The sequence below is a fragment of the Dysidea avara genome, chromosome 6 (assembly GCF_963678975.1).
Source record: "Dysidea avara chromosome 6, odDysAvar1.4, whole genome shotgun sequence".
NCBI classification, from domain to species: Eukaryota; Metazoa; Porifera; class Demospongiae; order Dictyoceratida; family Dysideidae; genus Dysidea; species Dysidea avara.
This window is the reverse complement of record NC_089277.1, coordinates 22,777,266-22,791,829: the sequence shown is the minus strand read 5'-3', so window position 1 is coordinate 22,791,829 and position 14,564 is coordinate 22,777,266. Positions and strand designations below refer to the sequence as shown.

The 14,564-nt window shown below is 39.1% G+C and overlaps 1 protein-coding gene and 3 long non-coding RNA genes across 6 annotated transcripts in view; 1 reads left to right on the top strand and 3 right to left on the bottom strand.

The window, feature by feature from the left end:
• LOC136258576 (uncharacterized) overlaps nucleotides 1-14,564 on the top strand; it is a 291,117-nt gene that overhangs the window by 184,866 nt on the left and 91,687 nt on the right. The gene's annotated exons all lie outside the window — the stretch shown is intronic.
• LOC136258440 (uncharacterized) lies at nucleotides 5,563-7,706 on the bottom strand. Its single transcript, XR_010702789.1, has 7 exons — nucleotides 7,630-7,706; nucleotides 7,485-7,580; nucleotides 7,329-7,426; nucleotides 7,181-7,278; nucleotides 5,846-6,008; nucleotides 5,740-5,795; nucleotides 5,563-5,690 (listed from the first exon to the last, which is right to left on the bottom strand). It is a non-coding gene; the product is annotated as an uncharacterized lncRNA (long non-coding RNA).
• Nucleotides 8,351-8,741, bottom strand: LOC136258439 (uncharacterized). Its single transcript, XR_010702788.1, has 3 exons — nucleotides 8,581-8,741; nucleotides 8,426-8,522; nucleotides 8,351-8,376 (listed from the first exon to the last, which is right to left on the bottom strand). It is a non-coding gene; the product is annotated as an uncharacterized lncRNA (long non-coding RNA).
• On the bottom strand, nucleotides 8,772-9,168 carry LOC136258441 (uncharacterized). The gene is made up of 3 exons (XR_010702790.1): nucleotides 9,024-9,168; nucleotides 8,877-8,973; nucleotides 8,772-8,831 (listed from the first exon to the last, which is right to left on the bottom strand). It is a non-coding gene; the product is annotated as an uncharacterized lncRNA (long non-coding RNA).

Sequence of the window (14,564 nt, the reverse complement as noted above, 5' to 3'; positions counted from 1 at the left end):
CGTCACTTGGAGTTACTCTGCCATTAACTCGTGTCCTCAGTCCCTTTATCCAGTCCTTTTAACCGTCCCTTTACTTGGGCAGGTGCTAGTAGACATTTATAAGTGCCTCTTACATTACTGTATCATACACACAGTATGTGTCTTCCTCTTTACGATCACTTTCCTCCAAGTCTATATGGTGAGCTTCAACAACAAAGTTCTTCATCGCTCGAGCTACTGCTGCTACTGATTAATGATGTCTCTTCGTCTGGCATAAGCCGGAATCTCTTGTGGCGGTGCCAAGTCAAGGTACTGAAACTGTTCGATTGCAATGTTCGCAATATACCCAAGCTCTCTTTCGCCGTTTCCTGTCACTCTGCTCGGTAGACATTCTTTAATACAATACTAGTAGAATCGTGACACTTTAACGAAACTCATAATTGTCTATATACGAGGTTGAGTTAATAGTAGCACTTTAACGAACCCCGTAATTGTCCATATACGGGTATGAGTTCGTAACTATCCCATTTCCATGCATAAAGACGGGCTACCGCTTTACCCGTATTTATCGTGAATTAAGCTGTGGTGTTGGTATGGAAAATTAACGCCTAGGTATGGTTTCGTTGGATGAGGAAGAAGACAAGCAGCCTGATTGAAGATAAAATAAAAGACAAGGCGCACAGGGTGCACACTCGTCGGAACCCCAAAAGGCACATCCCACCGGTAAGTTTGTTGTTGTGGCGTAAAATGGTGACCGTGCGCTGCTTCTTTTGGGCTCTAGACTTGCGACTGTGGTCAGTGAGTGAGTGAGTGAGTGAGTGAGACGAAATTTCGAGTTTTGACGATTTAAAAAAATTCTATATCCCGCCGCCAGTAAATATTTTCTTGTTTTAACGCTATATTTGATGTTAGATGGACTAATATTATTCCGTAAAGGTGATTTTTGTCGCGTAAGGGTGATATATACTTAGCTGAACTCTCCACAGGGTGATTTGTTTGCAGCTGAGCTCTCTGCATGACAGTTTCTTTGTAACTGAACCCTTCTTCTAGCTGATCTCTCTACAGGGTGATTTTCTTCTAGCTGATCTCTCTACAGGGTGATTTGTTTCTAGCTAGTCTCTCCACAGGGTGATTTATTTTCACCTGAACTCTCTACACGGTGATTTCTTTGTAGCTGAACTCTCTACAAGGTGACTTCTACTAGGTGATCTCTCTACAGGGTGATCTGTTTTTAACTGAACTCTCTACAGGGTGATTTTTTGCAGCTGAACACTCTACAAGATGGTTTCTTGTAGCTGAACCGTCTACAAGATGATGTCTTCTTGCTGATAGCTCTACAGTGTGACTTGTTTCTAGATGAATTCTCTACAGGGTGACTTGCCTGTAGCTGAATTGTCTATCAGAATAACTGCTTGAAGCTGAATTCCCTACAGAATAACTTGCAATGTAATATGATTCTATAATGGAGTAAGTTATAAACATAGCTGAATGCTCTATTAGGGTGACTGTTCTATTAGAGTATCTCGATCTTGCATTTGCTACGCGTAGATGCCTTTCGAATCATAATTCGGTGGTTTGTACTCCGAATATTCTGTACTACTGCAAGGACTTTCTATTATAATTATTCCAGCTACATACCGATTTCCAGCTCATTTCTCTAAGCGGTTTGCCTGTTAGGTGTGAAAATTTATTCATGAAAATTAATCGCGTAATTGTGGCACACGTTGTATTTTGTGTCATATCTCCATGGCCTTTATTTCGATTGTTTTCAAACACACAAAGGCACTCCTATGATGGTTTCTCCATCTACATAGCAATTTTAAACTCATTCCTCCAAGGTGTTTACGCTGCGGGCGTGATAGATCTTCGACCATATTTTACGCAAATAATCGTCATGACTCTGTGGATGTTCATCGATTGCTACCAAAGTTGGTCTTGAGATTCGCCTTAATTACCCCTTTATGTGTGGCAAATTTCAGTCCAATTGGAGCAGGCATTCGTGTTTATGTAGGATTTTCAAAGTGCGAAATGAAGAAGAAAAAAACCCAAGAAATTGAAGCGTATTTTTCGGTCGTAGATGGGAAATAGTTGGAGCGATCTTCAAATTTGGTATGTAGACTCCCCTAACTGGACGGAACTTCTTTAGCAAATTTGGCTCCAATCAGATAATGGATCACAGAGCTACATAGGTGTGAAAATTGTTTTTCTTACTCCCTGTTAGAGTAAGCCACCAATGTTCGACCACTATCGGTTCGGACGCATTAAAATCCGCAAAGAGCATTTCTGCTCTTGCTATGCCTTTGAAGAGGTTTAGGCCATAAATGCTTGCATGTAAAAATTCAGACCTGCAGCTTTCTTCATCTGGCTGTAGGAGCTGCAAAAGTGACCTGTCCGAATGTTCTCAATTCTCGGACAAAAATGTGACCGGATTTTCGAAAAGGGGTCTTCCACACACATATAATTCTATGAACTTGGAAGACCATAGCTTTGTGTTCAAGTAACATATAAGCCTACAATTTTTCCAGCCATTAAGCTATGTTGTTACTCACTACTGACAAAATTTCAAGTCATTAGATTTTTTCCAGTGTGAAGTTATGGATTGTCAAATTTAGTAAATTTGATGTGTGTGGAAGACCCTATTTTGCAAATCCGGTCAGAAATATGTATTATCGATCAAGTGGCACTGCTCGTGATGCTTGAAGCTGATCAAGTCTTTCTGTACTTGACATGAAATAGCATCCCTTATACTCTCCAAACATATCCAGATATTTGGCTTAGTCCTTATTGGCTGTGAATTACAAAGCTCCAAAATTACCTCTGTCCTACTATCTTAAATTCGGCCACATGTGAAGTTCATTCAAATTAAATAGCTACCTGTATTGAATTCAAAGCTATTTTTATGTGAACTTTGTTGATTACAATGCTTAAATCAAGACTCATTGTAGCGAGTCACGCAGCCAAGGAAAGTAGGGCACACGACTACCGTGAGTTATTTTCATGAATGACTAACTCTTATAGAACGCACACCTAAAACATACCTTTACAACTATACTTTTGTAAAAAGGCCTCGCGATACAACAAAACCTTTGTTATAATATATATAAACGTATTACTAAGTAAGTAATCCCTGTTATATTAAAGTATTAAACACTGCATGAAATTTTGCTGAAAACGTTGTATTCTTCTCCTTCGCATACTCTTTAGCTCGAGCCGCCCCTTTTTTACTCTTATATCTTAGACTGTGATAGTTCTACAGCCTTGGATTTGCTATCATAAGTTCTTTGGTTAGTTAAATTTATTTAGTACAAATCTTGGAACTCCGCCTCTCTTGCGAGAGCCATCATAAGCAATTTTCTCAAAATTTGATTCATTTACTCTTGTGCTTCATGGGACAATCTTTGATATGTCATTAAACATATGGAGTAGTTTTGCTTGATTATGACCAGCCATTTTTCTGGGAAGTGGTGAGTTAATTTCCATACGTGCGCTCATAGGATAACAACATCACATACGCTAACTGCTGATTTATTTTGTGGTCTTTTAGAACCTTTCTTAAAGTTAAGACACCTCTAACTACAGGAGCGTTTATTTACAGTCGGTGAAATCGGTGCAAATTCGGCCATAAACATCAGCGCTAGGTGAACATGATCAGTGTAGTATCCTCAATGAACCTGCTATCACGCATGCTATAGAGTTCTTCTATCTCCAAAGCAATGTAAACAATCCGCCATATTCCTGAACAATGTTTTTAGATATGGAGACAAGTGCAACTGCGAAGTTGAGTGAATATGCTGAGGGACCTGTAGTTTCCAACAAAAGAAGATACTTAGAGAATACCAGAGACATTGGAGGCCCTTACTACTTTGAATCCAGCTCACTTAAGGCTGATGTCTTGCCACCTGTGAGAAATACCGACATTTTCAACTACTTCATGCTGACTACAAGTTTCTGTACTGGGAAGCGATTCAAGGCGTGCAAGAGTATGGATTCTTTTCAAGTATTTTGCCAGTGGATTTTGCAGCCAAGTTCAAGGCAGAGTAGTGGCAAACTACTTTGTTGTAGTGGGCAAGGTAAGTGTTGCTGTTGCGGACTATAATCACAAATAAAGGCTCTGTAGCAGACTGTCATGACAAATATAAGGCTCAGTGTAGTATGCTTTAGTTTGGTATAAATCATACTAGTGTCACTGTTTTGTATGCATGCATTTGTGATTAACTACTAATATTTTTCTGTAGGTAAGGCATTCACAGAGAGCAAATAATTCTCCACTGAATGTTTGGGTGAAAACTGATATGGATGGTGTGGTGATATGTGCACACTGTACCTGCATGGCAGGTCTTGGAGAGGTGTGCTCACATGTTAGTGCTATCCTATTTTGTATTGATGCAACATATCATTAAAAACTTGTACGGAAATTCCATGTGCATGTAATATGCCAGCTAGCATCGACAGCATTCCTTATGCAAAGATTGCTGACATAGATTTTTCAAAACCAAAATCTACCATTTTGGCAGTGAAGCAAGGTGCACATTGCAACAATGTTCATGAAATGTTGACAGATCCTGCTGAGATTGAAGCTACCAGTGATTTCCCTTGTTCAAATGGCCGAAGCACAGTTGGAAGTCTCAATCCTAATATGGTGCCAATAATTGAGAATGAAGCTACTTTATTCTTTAATAATACTATAAAGCATAATCCAGCTGTTTTGTCTTTGCTACTTCCATCCTGTGATTCTTATATACAAAATGGGCCAGATGATTTAGTGCCATTTTTATATAAACCAGAAAATGAAGAGCTGACCTACAAAGAGTTACTGGATGTGGGAGAAGACATAGTTTTTTTACTGCAGCAACTAGATGGGGTTGTGATAATGAAGACATCGCCCCTGAACTTTATATCACTGAAATGGAGAGATGACATGCCAAGTTTGAGGCATTTTGTGTGAGCTTAGTGATAAGTGAGGAATATCCATTTACTGCGGCAACTCGTGATGGCCTTTGACAATATGCCTGTTGTGGAGATGGTGTAGTAGAGATAAAATTCCCACATTACACAAAGGATTTAGATGCTGAGTTGGCTACCTTTATTGAGGAAGGAATACTACCATCAACACATCAGTACTACTATCAGACCTAAACCAAATGCTGGCTTATCATGTTGAGTTTGTTGACTTTGTTGTCTACACTTTCCCTAATAAGAAGCCATCCTTGTTTGACACGGATTGACATTGATGTTGAGTTTTTGTCAAGATGTATTGATGAGTCTGGTGATTTCTATAGAGTTGCTGTCCTACCAGAACTGTTTGGGAGATGGTTCACAAGGAGTCACAGCAAAATTCGCCACAAATACGGTAGAAAAGTTTCCCGGGATTCCTCCCATATTAACGAAGATACGTGGCAACTACGGAAAACGTCTGTAACCCCACGACGAGATTAGTAGTAATCCGTCGTGGGACCAATTTTTCAAGACGTCCAGACGTAGTTACCCGTCATAATACATCGTATATACCTAGTTACGCGCCGTCATGGAAGTGCTGTCACGTAGCCGCGCACGTGATCCCTAAGGATACTCGAGGTACGAAAATCGGATATTCATTTAAATATAAAAAGTATATGAAAAGTAATGAAATTCTGGTCTTCATATTCACTTCCGTCAGTTCTTTCATACAGCCTTCACCGTCCTTGGGATTGCCCTCTCAATTTCTTTCAATTCTAGTGTACATCAATTGAAAATATTAAAATGCAACAACTCTCAACATACCTCTTTTGCATTCATCACTTTCTGTGCTGGCGTAAATCCTTTTCATCTCAAAAATTCTAAACAGGATGCATTACTATAGTCTGATAATCAAGAATTTTGTATGTACCGTCACATTTTCTGCTCTAGTGCTATCATCTAATTTTGCTACTACCAGCAACTTTAGTGCCACTCTACACACCATGAAAACTGATGCAGATCTCTCTTATACTTGTACTATAGTCTGCTTTTCCTTCTAAAATAGTCAGCATTCTTCCAAGAAATATTTCACTCTAAACACAAAGTTTTACTTATCAAACAGTACGATAGTACTGTTTAAGTAGGGATCGGGGTGGATTTGGCGCGCGCCTCAAATTTCGATCCCTCAAAAATCATCCTAGAAATATCTCACACAGCAAATAATCCTTTTACTGAAGAGTCTTCAAGTTTCTAACTTTATTTCTAGCGTTATATATCAGGAAACGACTAGAAAAGTGCTGGAATTTTATTTCTAAAAAAATTGCTAAAACAGAATTTTTCGTCTGTTTGCTAGCCTGCCTGCCTGCCTGCCTGCCTGCCTGACCACATTCGCAAGGCTACAGGCCAAACGAAGCAGCGAAGGATCACCATTCTTTGCCACAATATTTAACTCGCTGCTGGAATGTGCCTTTTCAGGTTCCGACGAATATCTACCTTCTGCGTTTTGCCTTTCCTTTTATCTTCAATTACGGATCGTCTTCTTCTTTTCCAATCACGGAGGCGTTAATGATTCGTATCGACACTTTCCTTAGAGCAGCCGTATTCGGACGCCACAAAACTAATAACGGATTCCGTACTGTAAGGGCAAGTAGATGCCTGTATAGCAACACTTGCAAAGCGATCAAGCAGCCTAGTGAAGTAAGAACACACTGCCACGCCCTTATCAATCAGAGTGCGCGCTCGTACTTAATGATCAGTGGACCACGCCCATTATTAATGGTCCAGCTGTAACTAATTGTAGAAAACAGGAGATAGAAACCCTGCATGCCTTTCAATTTAGTAATTGAGCAGCTTGCATAAAGCAAGCAGCAAGATCGAGATACTCTAATAGATCAGTCAGTGCCAAAGATCAATAATAGCTATATACCTATACCAAAAAAAGTTAACAAACTAGTGAATTTAAAAATTGTTAATTTAGAAATGGAAGTAGGGATCAAGCGATAAAAACTACTGAAACAAGTGATTTGAATGATGGCAACTATTACAACATAGCTTTGTGGGGAAATCCTTACTTTGGCATTGAACATATATGGTGATGTGGTGAGATGCCAATGTAAGGATTTCCCCTCAAAGCTATGTTGTAATAGTTGCCATCATTCAAATCACTTGTTTCAGTAGTTTTTATTGCTTGATCCCTACTTCCATTTCTACATTAACAATTTTTAAATTCACTAGTAAAATAATCATTCAAAAGTGCTGTACATACCATCTCACTGATAGTAAATCTTCCTCTTCTACTAGCAGCACTCAAGTCCATTCTCTCTTGCATAGTAAGCATGCATTTCTTCCGAGAAAGATTTCAATCTATAAACACAAAAGTTTTACTTATCAAGTTTTACTTATAAAATAATCACCAAAAGTGCTGTACATCAGGTCTTGCTCTTCTATTTGTACTCTAGTCTACTTTACTTTCTTGCGTATAGTCAGTATTTCTTCTGAGAAAATTTTCACTCTAAATACAAAGATTTATAGATACAATAATCATTAGTATTCAAGAATTCTGTACATACCATCACAGTGCTGGCAGGTCTTCCTACTCTACTTGTACTATAGTCCGCATTTCTTTCTTCAAAGTAGTCAGCATTTCTTCTGAGAAATAGTTTACTCTAAATACAAAGTTATAAAATCTTTAGTATTCAAGAATTCTGTACATACCATCACAGTGTTGGCCGGTCTTCCTATTCTACTTGTACTATAGTCCGCTTATCTTTCTTCAAAAGTAGTCAGCATTTGTGACTGAATTTGACAAAACAAGGCTTCGACGCACAAAGCTTTGTTAGGAGATATGGCGATTTTAAGGAATCATTGTGTAATAACTTCCCAGTGCCTACAGCTGTGCAAACAAAATTTGCACCAATTGTTCATCTGTTCACTAGCTATCACTGAGTGGGTGTATACATTTCTGATACCCAAACTTTCCCTGTTTTGAGCAGCTTTTTTCGAGCGGGTAATAATATCACAGATGGTAGTACTAAGGGTGGGAGGGTGGGGGTGGACGGTGGTCTTAATATACGGGTATACGGGTATAAAATGGAGTAAGAAGACGATTGGAGTCCAGAGGCCAAGTTTGGGCTCTCCATGGCCCTCCATGGCCCTCAAATTACTCCAAATTGATTGAGAACACTATTGGCGAGCTCTCTGTGAAGTCCCAGCTCACTACACACCATTATCACAAAGCCATGGCCATTTAATGGTGTCAATCTCACACTCGTGGCTTTGACAGGGTCGGAAGAAAGCTGCTACAGAAACCAGACTTGCCAGTGCTGAAGGAAGTACAGTGTGAAATATGATAGTGTATTAGACCAGCAATCCATTTCTGGTAAAATCGTAAGTTTGATTTTGTGTGTGTGGAAGTCTTGTTATATGAAATCCGGTCACATTTCTTCTGAGAAATAGTTCACTCTAAATGCAAAGATTTAAAATCATTAGTATTCAAGAATTCTGTACATACCATCACAGTGCTGACAGGTCTTCCTATTCCACTTATACTATAGTCCACTTATCTTTCTTCAAAAGTAGTTAGCATTTCTTCTGAGAAATATTTCACTCTAAATACAAAGATTTATAGAAACAATAATCACTAGTATTCAAGAATTGTGTACATACCATCACAGTGCTGGCAGGTCTTCCTATTCTACTTGTACTGTAGTCCGCTTATCTTCCTTCAAAAGCAGTCAGCATTTCTTCTGAGAAATAAAATAGTTCACTCTAAACAGTGTTTCATACCTAAAATAATCATTCTAGAATGCTATACATGCCGTCCCACCACTGGCAGTTCTTTCTATTCTACTAATATACTATTCTACTAGTATACTAGTCCGCTTTTAATTCTTTCAATATAGTCAGTATTCCTTTCACTAAAGTTTTACACAATAATAATCATTCAAGAATGCTGTACATACCGTCCCACTGATATCAGGTCTTCCACTTCTACTAGAACTCTCGTTCACTTTTCTTTCTTCCAATATAGACAGCATTTCTTACAAGAAATATGTCACTCTAAATGCAACGTTTTACATATAAATAACCATTTAAAGTGCTGTACATACCATCATGTTGACAGGTCTTCCTATTCCACTACTACTGCTTTTTTTCTTCTGGAATATCTTCCAAGAAATATTTTCAAGCATGTACCATCTCACTGCTGGCTAATCTTTCTCTACCAGTATCATACTCGGCTAGTCTTCCTGTCCAATGTTGCCATCCAGCATCTCAAAACAAGATTACACTCTAAATGCTAAGAACGACTATCTACGAATATACTACATATTGTCTGACTGGTGGCAAGTCCTTCTCTTCCACTAGTACTATCATTGGGTTCCCTTTCCATCAGCATTTCCAACAACTGTTAATTCTATATACAGAGCATCTCTTAAACACTATTCGTTTACACGTAAGAAACTTTTGAAGAATGGTGGGGCGGTATTTCAGTAAGTTTCTAATTAACGGGCGCTGGCAATCTGGAGAAGAGTTACAGCAGTAAGAGACTAAAAGTATGTTCTTTCCCTTCCACTACTGCGTTAACATATATCCTTCTACTGCTGTTATCGTCAGGATTTCTCTTCACGAATCATTCCGTTCTGGACTCTTAAACAATGGCCTCAACAATGGCAGACGACTTCTAGTAGCAGATCTGGTACTCAACATCTGTTGCGAGTATCTGCCCATCCATAAAGCTTTACAGATCAGCATACTTTACTTCTTGACGACCACCTTGTGTCTCCCATCCCGTCTCGCCGCATGTCCGCCTCGTGGCTGCACGATCACGTGCGTAACACATTATGAAAATTTCTATTTAGTGCCGCTGGGATGAAGGATGAAAAGTACGGTGCGGTACGGTGCTGTTGGGTGTATTAAACCATCTTTTCAAGGCGGAATACAACAGTCGACAATCAGGTTTGTGTTTTAGTGAACACATGTCAGTGTTGTGGAAATCGTCGAAGTTTCGTTTGAACAGATGAACTAGACATGTAATTCGGGTTGTATTTACCAACTGGAAACCTGTTTCATGTAGATTTGTCTTTTGTTTTGTAATTCCACGCACTGATGTTGTAGGTGTGGTATTCGCCTTGTAATTTAAGCACTGGCGACCTGTTTCCAAGTCTTGTATGTATGTTAATTATGTGTTACTACACACTGTCGTTTTCCAGGTCTTGTATTATTATTATTATTAAAGCTTTACAGTGGCCTGCACTGAAGGTCTGTATGTGTGTCAATTGTGATTTGTTAACGGACACTGTTGACCTGTTTCTGGGTCTTGTATGTGTGTCAATTGTGATGTTACCACACACTGTCGACCTGCTTCCGAGTCTTGTGTGTGTGTCAATTGTGATGTTACCACACACTGTCGACCTGCTTCCGGGTCTTGTATGTGTGTCAACTGTGATGTGTTACCACACACTGTCGACCTGTTTCCGGGTCTTGTATGTGTGTCAATTGTGATGTGTTACCACACACTGTCGACCTGCTTCCGGGTCTTGTATATGTATCAATTGTGATTTGTTACCACACACTGTCGACCTGCTTCCGGGTCTTGTATGTGTGTCAATTGTGATGTGTTACCACACACTGTCGACCTGCTTCCGGGTCTTGTATATGTGTCAATTGTGATGTTACCACACACTGTCGACCTGATTCCGGGTCTTGTATGTGTGTCAATTGTGATGTGTTACCACACACTGTCGACCTGCTTCCGGGTCTTGTATATATGTCAATTGTGATGTGTTACCACACACTGTCGACCTGCTTCCGGGTCTTGTATGTGTGTCAATTGTGATGTTACCACACACTGTCGACCTGATTCCGGGTCTTGTATGTGTGTCAATTGTGATGTGTTACCACACACTGTCGATCTGCTTCCGGGTCTTGTATGTGTGTGCCAATTGTGATTTGTTACCACGAACTGTCAACCTGTTTCCGGGTCTTGTATGTGCGTCAATTGCGATGTGTTTCCACCCACTGTCCCGGTTCTTGTATGTGTGCCAATTGTGATTTGTTACCACACACTGTTGACCTGTTTCCGAGTCTTGTATGTGTGTCAATTGTGATTTGTTACCACACACTGTCGACCTGTTTCCGGGGCTTGTATGTGTGTCAATTGTGATGTGTTACCACATATGGTTGACCTTTTTCCGGGTCTTGTATGTGTGTCAGTTGTTACCACACTGTTGACCAGTTTCTGGGTCTTGTATGTGCATCATTGTGTGGTGTGACCACACTTTTGATATATTTCTGAGATTTGTAGGTGTATCATTCATGTTACATTATACATACTTGCAATCTGATTCTGGGTCTTGTATGTGTATCATGTCTTCTCACAAAGATGACCGATTTTGTGTCTCAATAACAGTGTTATTTGTATTTACAGATCGCTAAAAAGCTGTAAAAATATTGAAAGAAGAAAATGAAGATCAAAGGATTGAGATTTGTAACTTAGGTATAAACACCTTGGGAATGGCTGTGTGACTGTTAAAGCTTTGGTGAAATTTCAGGATGTACTGATATCTTATTGTGCAGCAAGTATAGATTATGGACATTTTATGTGCCATTTTGTTTACAATGTACAGCAAGTTATATTTCCAAGGTTCACATTATATGAGCAGCTGGATTAACCTGACTTATAATTGCTGATATCCTCTACCTTTTTCTGTGATGAGCATGGTTGTTGTACCATGCATGCAATAATTGCAGGACAGTACTCATGATATTTATTACATGCACTGCCACCAGTGGAACCAGACTTAGAAATAATGATGTTATTTTATTATTACGTATTTTCGTGATGATTGTTCCTTGACAGGCAGTAGATCAAGTCATTGAGTACATAGGCAATAACCATAGGGAAGTAGCTATGCAATGGTGGACCCAGGATGGGGCATTTGGGGCAAAAGCCCCCTCATCCCTCGTCACCTTTTGGAGGAATCATACTTATGAGTAATACTCAACTTTGTCAAGGCTAAAACGATATGCAGATTTTAGTAGAATTTATTACAAATTCACCTGAATCAAAGCAAACCGAAGTCAAACTAGCTGTGAAATTTCCTCCAGCACCTTCGTGCGTACTAAGCGCCTCTAACAAAAAATTATCGTGTTTAGAGATTCATAGCCTTTTACAAACAGCTTTAAGACTCCACAACCATCTGCAAAAATTAATGTCAAAAATCAACAGTGAGACACTACTAAGTGGTGATTATTTGCTACTTCATAAATACAGCAACTAACAAGATGATCTGGTTTTTCTCACCCACCTACAACTCAGCCTGTTTGTGTCCCTCCCCCTACCAGCTCCTAGATCCGCCTCTACTATGGTATACCTTGTGCAGATACGAGTGCTGTGTCTCGGGAAACCTCCAGGGTAATTTTTGGCGCTGGGACTAGTAACTTGAGTATGCTTGACTAGAGTTGTGCAATCACTGGGGTGCAGTATCCAGTTTCAGTAACCCATCTAGAGCCATCCCTTCTGTTCGATCGTCATCCATCCGTCTCGTAAATCTCTCAGCTTGATGAACGTAAAAATTATGACAGCATTACAACGGCGCGCAGAGACGAACTTGATTCTGTCTTAGTACGTCCTTGCCTATTTTCAGCTTGCGAAGACGTGTTCCGTCCTCTTCGTATTTAATCATAGCAGCATTACGTTCACGTAATTCTTCATAGACGGACTGAATTCCGTATTAGTACGTCCTTGCCCATTTGCAGCTTGCTAAGATGGTGCTACGTTCTCTCCGTATTTATCGTGATTTAAGCTGTGAGTGTTGTGATGCCTGATAGTGCTATAGATGGTAGATACACTCACTACAACTACTGCTATTGTAAAGAAGAGATAGGAGGTGAAATGGTACACTGTGATAATGATGAGTGCTCATATGGGGAGTGGTTTCATCTAAGTTGTCTTTTCCTTAAGAAAGGCCCTCGTACCAAAACACGGTATTGCCCCGAATGTTGCAAGGAATTTAAAAAAAGACTAAAAACTTTTAACATCTATGACACTATAAAACACATACTATTGTGTAAAGGGTACAACAGATAGACATAAATTATTTAATGCACTACATACTTGTACAATTTTGTCTACAACAGGTATATCATTAAACTGGTCCTTTTTAATATAGTGAATAGGTAGCACACTTGACAAGATTGAAAAGCGTTGCCTTGTGGCACCAAATACCTGGATTCGTAGGTTAGCAAGTTTTCTTGTTTTTTCTACATCAACAGGGGATAACTGCAACCATCCCTTCGTAAAAGCAGGAATTTTTAGGCTTGCATGCATCAATCCAACCTCCTCTGCAATGTCAAATCCTCGGTCTGCTTGTAATAGATCACCCGGCAACAGCTTTTTCAGGATTCCACTTTCACAGGCCAAATGCTTGGCCACCATAACTATCAGTTACAAATGTGGTTACTCCTTGTGGAGACGTTGCTAGAAGGATCTTCACTGTATTTGATTGCTTATATTGTGACCAAGTTGCACTTTTAGCCACAATATTTGATGGATTTTCTATTTTTATTTCATAGCAATCTATGATGGCAATAACTTTAACTCCGTAAACAGAACGAAAACAGAGAGGCATGGTTTTCCTATGGTTATCATGTTCTGGCCACATTATCAAGAACTTCAAATGAATGTATAACATTTGTAAAATTTCATGGTATCTTCAAGTCATGGTACTCAAAGGAACTCATAATCGGTATGCCAAATCTTGGAGCCCCAAATTCAGTCTTAACTTCATCATTGTCACAATAAATGATTTCCATTCTCTCTTAGTACCAGGAAATGGTACAACTAGATTAAAAACTTCCTCCAGCAGTTCTCCATCTGGCAAGCCAGTATAATATGTGACCTGATCTTGGAAAACCTACCTTTTTGGCACATTAGTCAATTTTCTGCTTTATAGCTTAAATTAGGTACGGGTGCTCATCTATCTTGTGTTAAAATTTCAGCTTAATATCTTCAAGCATTCCTGAGATATGACCAATTTTCTGTCCTGTACATTACAAACTAACTTTTATGATAATGTACTGAGTTCTGTGAGTGATTAAGGGTGACAAATGGTGACAAATCACTTTGTTTACCAAATAATTCCATTCTTACTATTTAAAATACTTTAAAAGACCTTTCTGATAGTTTAATGAAATATTCTTGGTACTTTTCTACAATTAAATGCAATGTATCATTGTCTAAGACTAAGTTTTAGCCATACCAGCAGCTGAACAAATCACCCAATTTGTAAGTTAATTGTTATCCCACGCATGTGAAATTACTACATGGTCTAATATAATCATCCATATCTCCGTGGAAAAAGAAGCTATGGGTATGAAACTTCACAGCAAGAAGGTTTAATAGTTGCTTTATCCAAATGTGCAAAAAAAAGTATTTTTTTAAAAAGTGTTGAAATTTTCATTTGAGTTTTCCCAAAAAGTTTGCTTGTGCCCAAAAGGTAGGTTTTCCAAGATCCGGTCACATATTTCATTCTTTCAACGTCATTAGTAAAATCATCTTCATCAAAAAAATCTATCACAAGATTACCAGTATGTTTAGTCTGTGTTTCTTTATCCCACAGACCATCATCCCACTCTTGATTATCAATCAC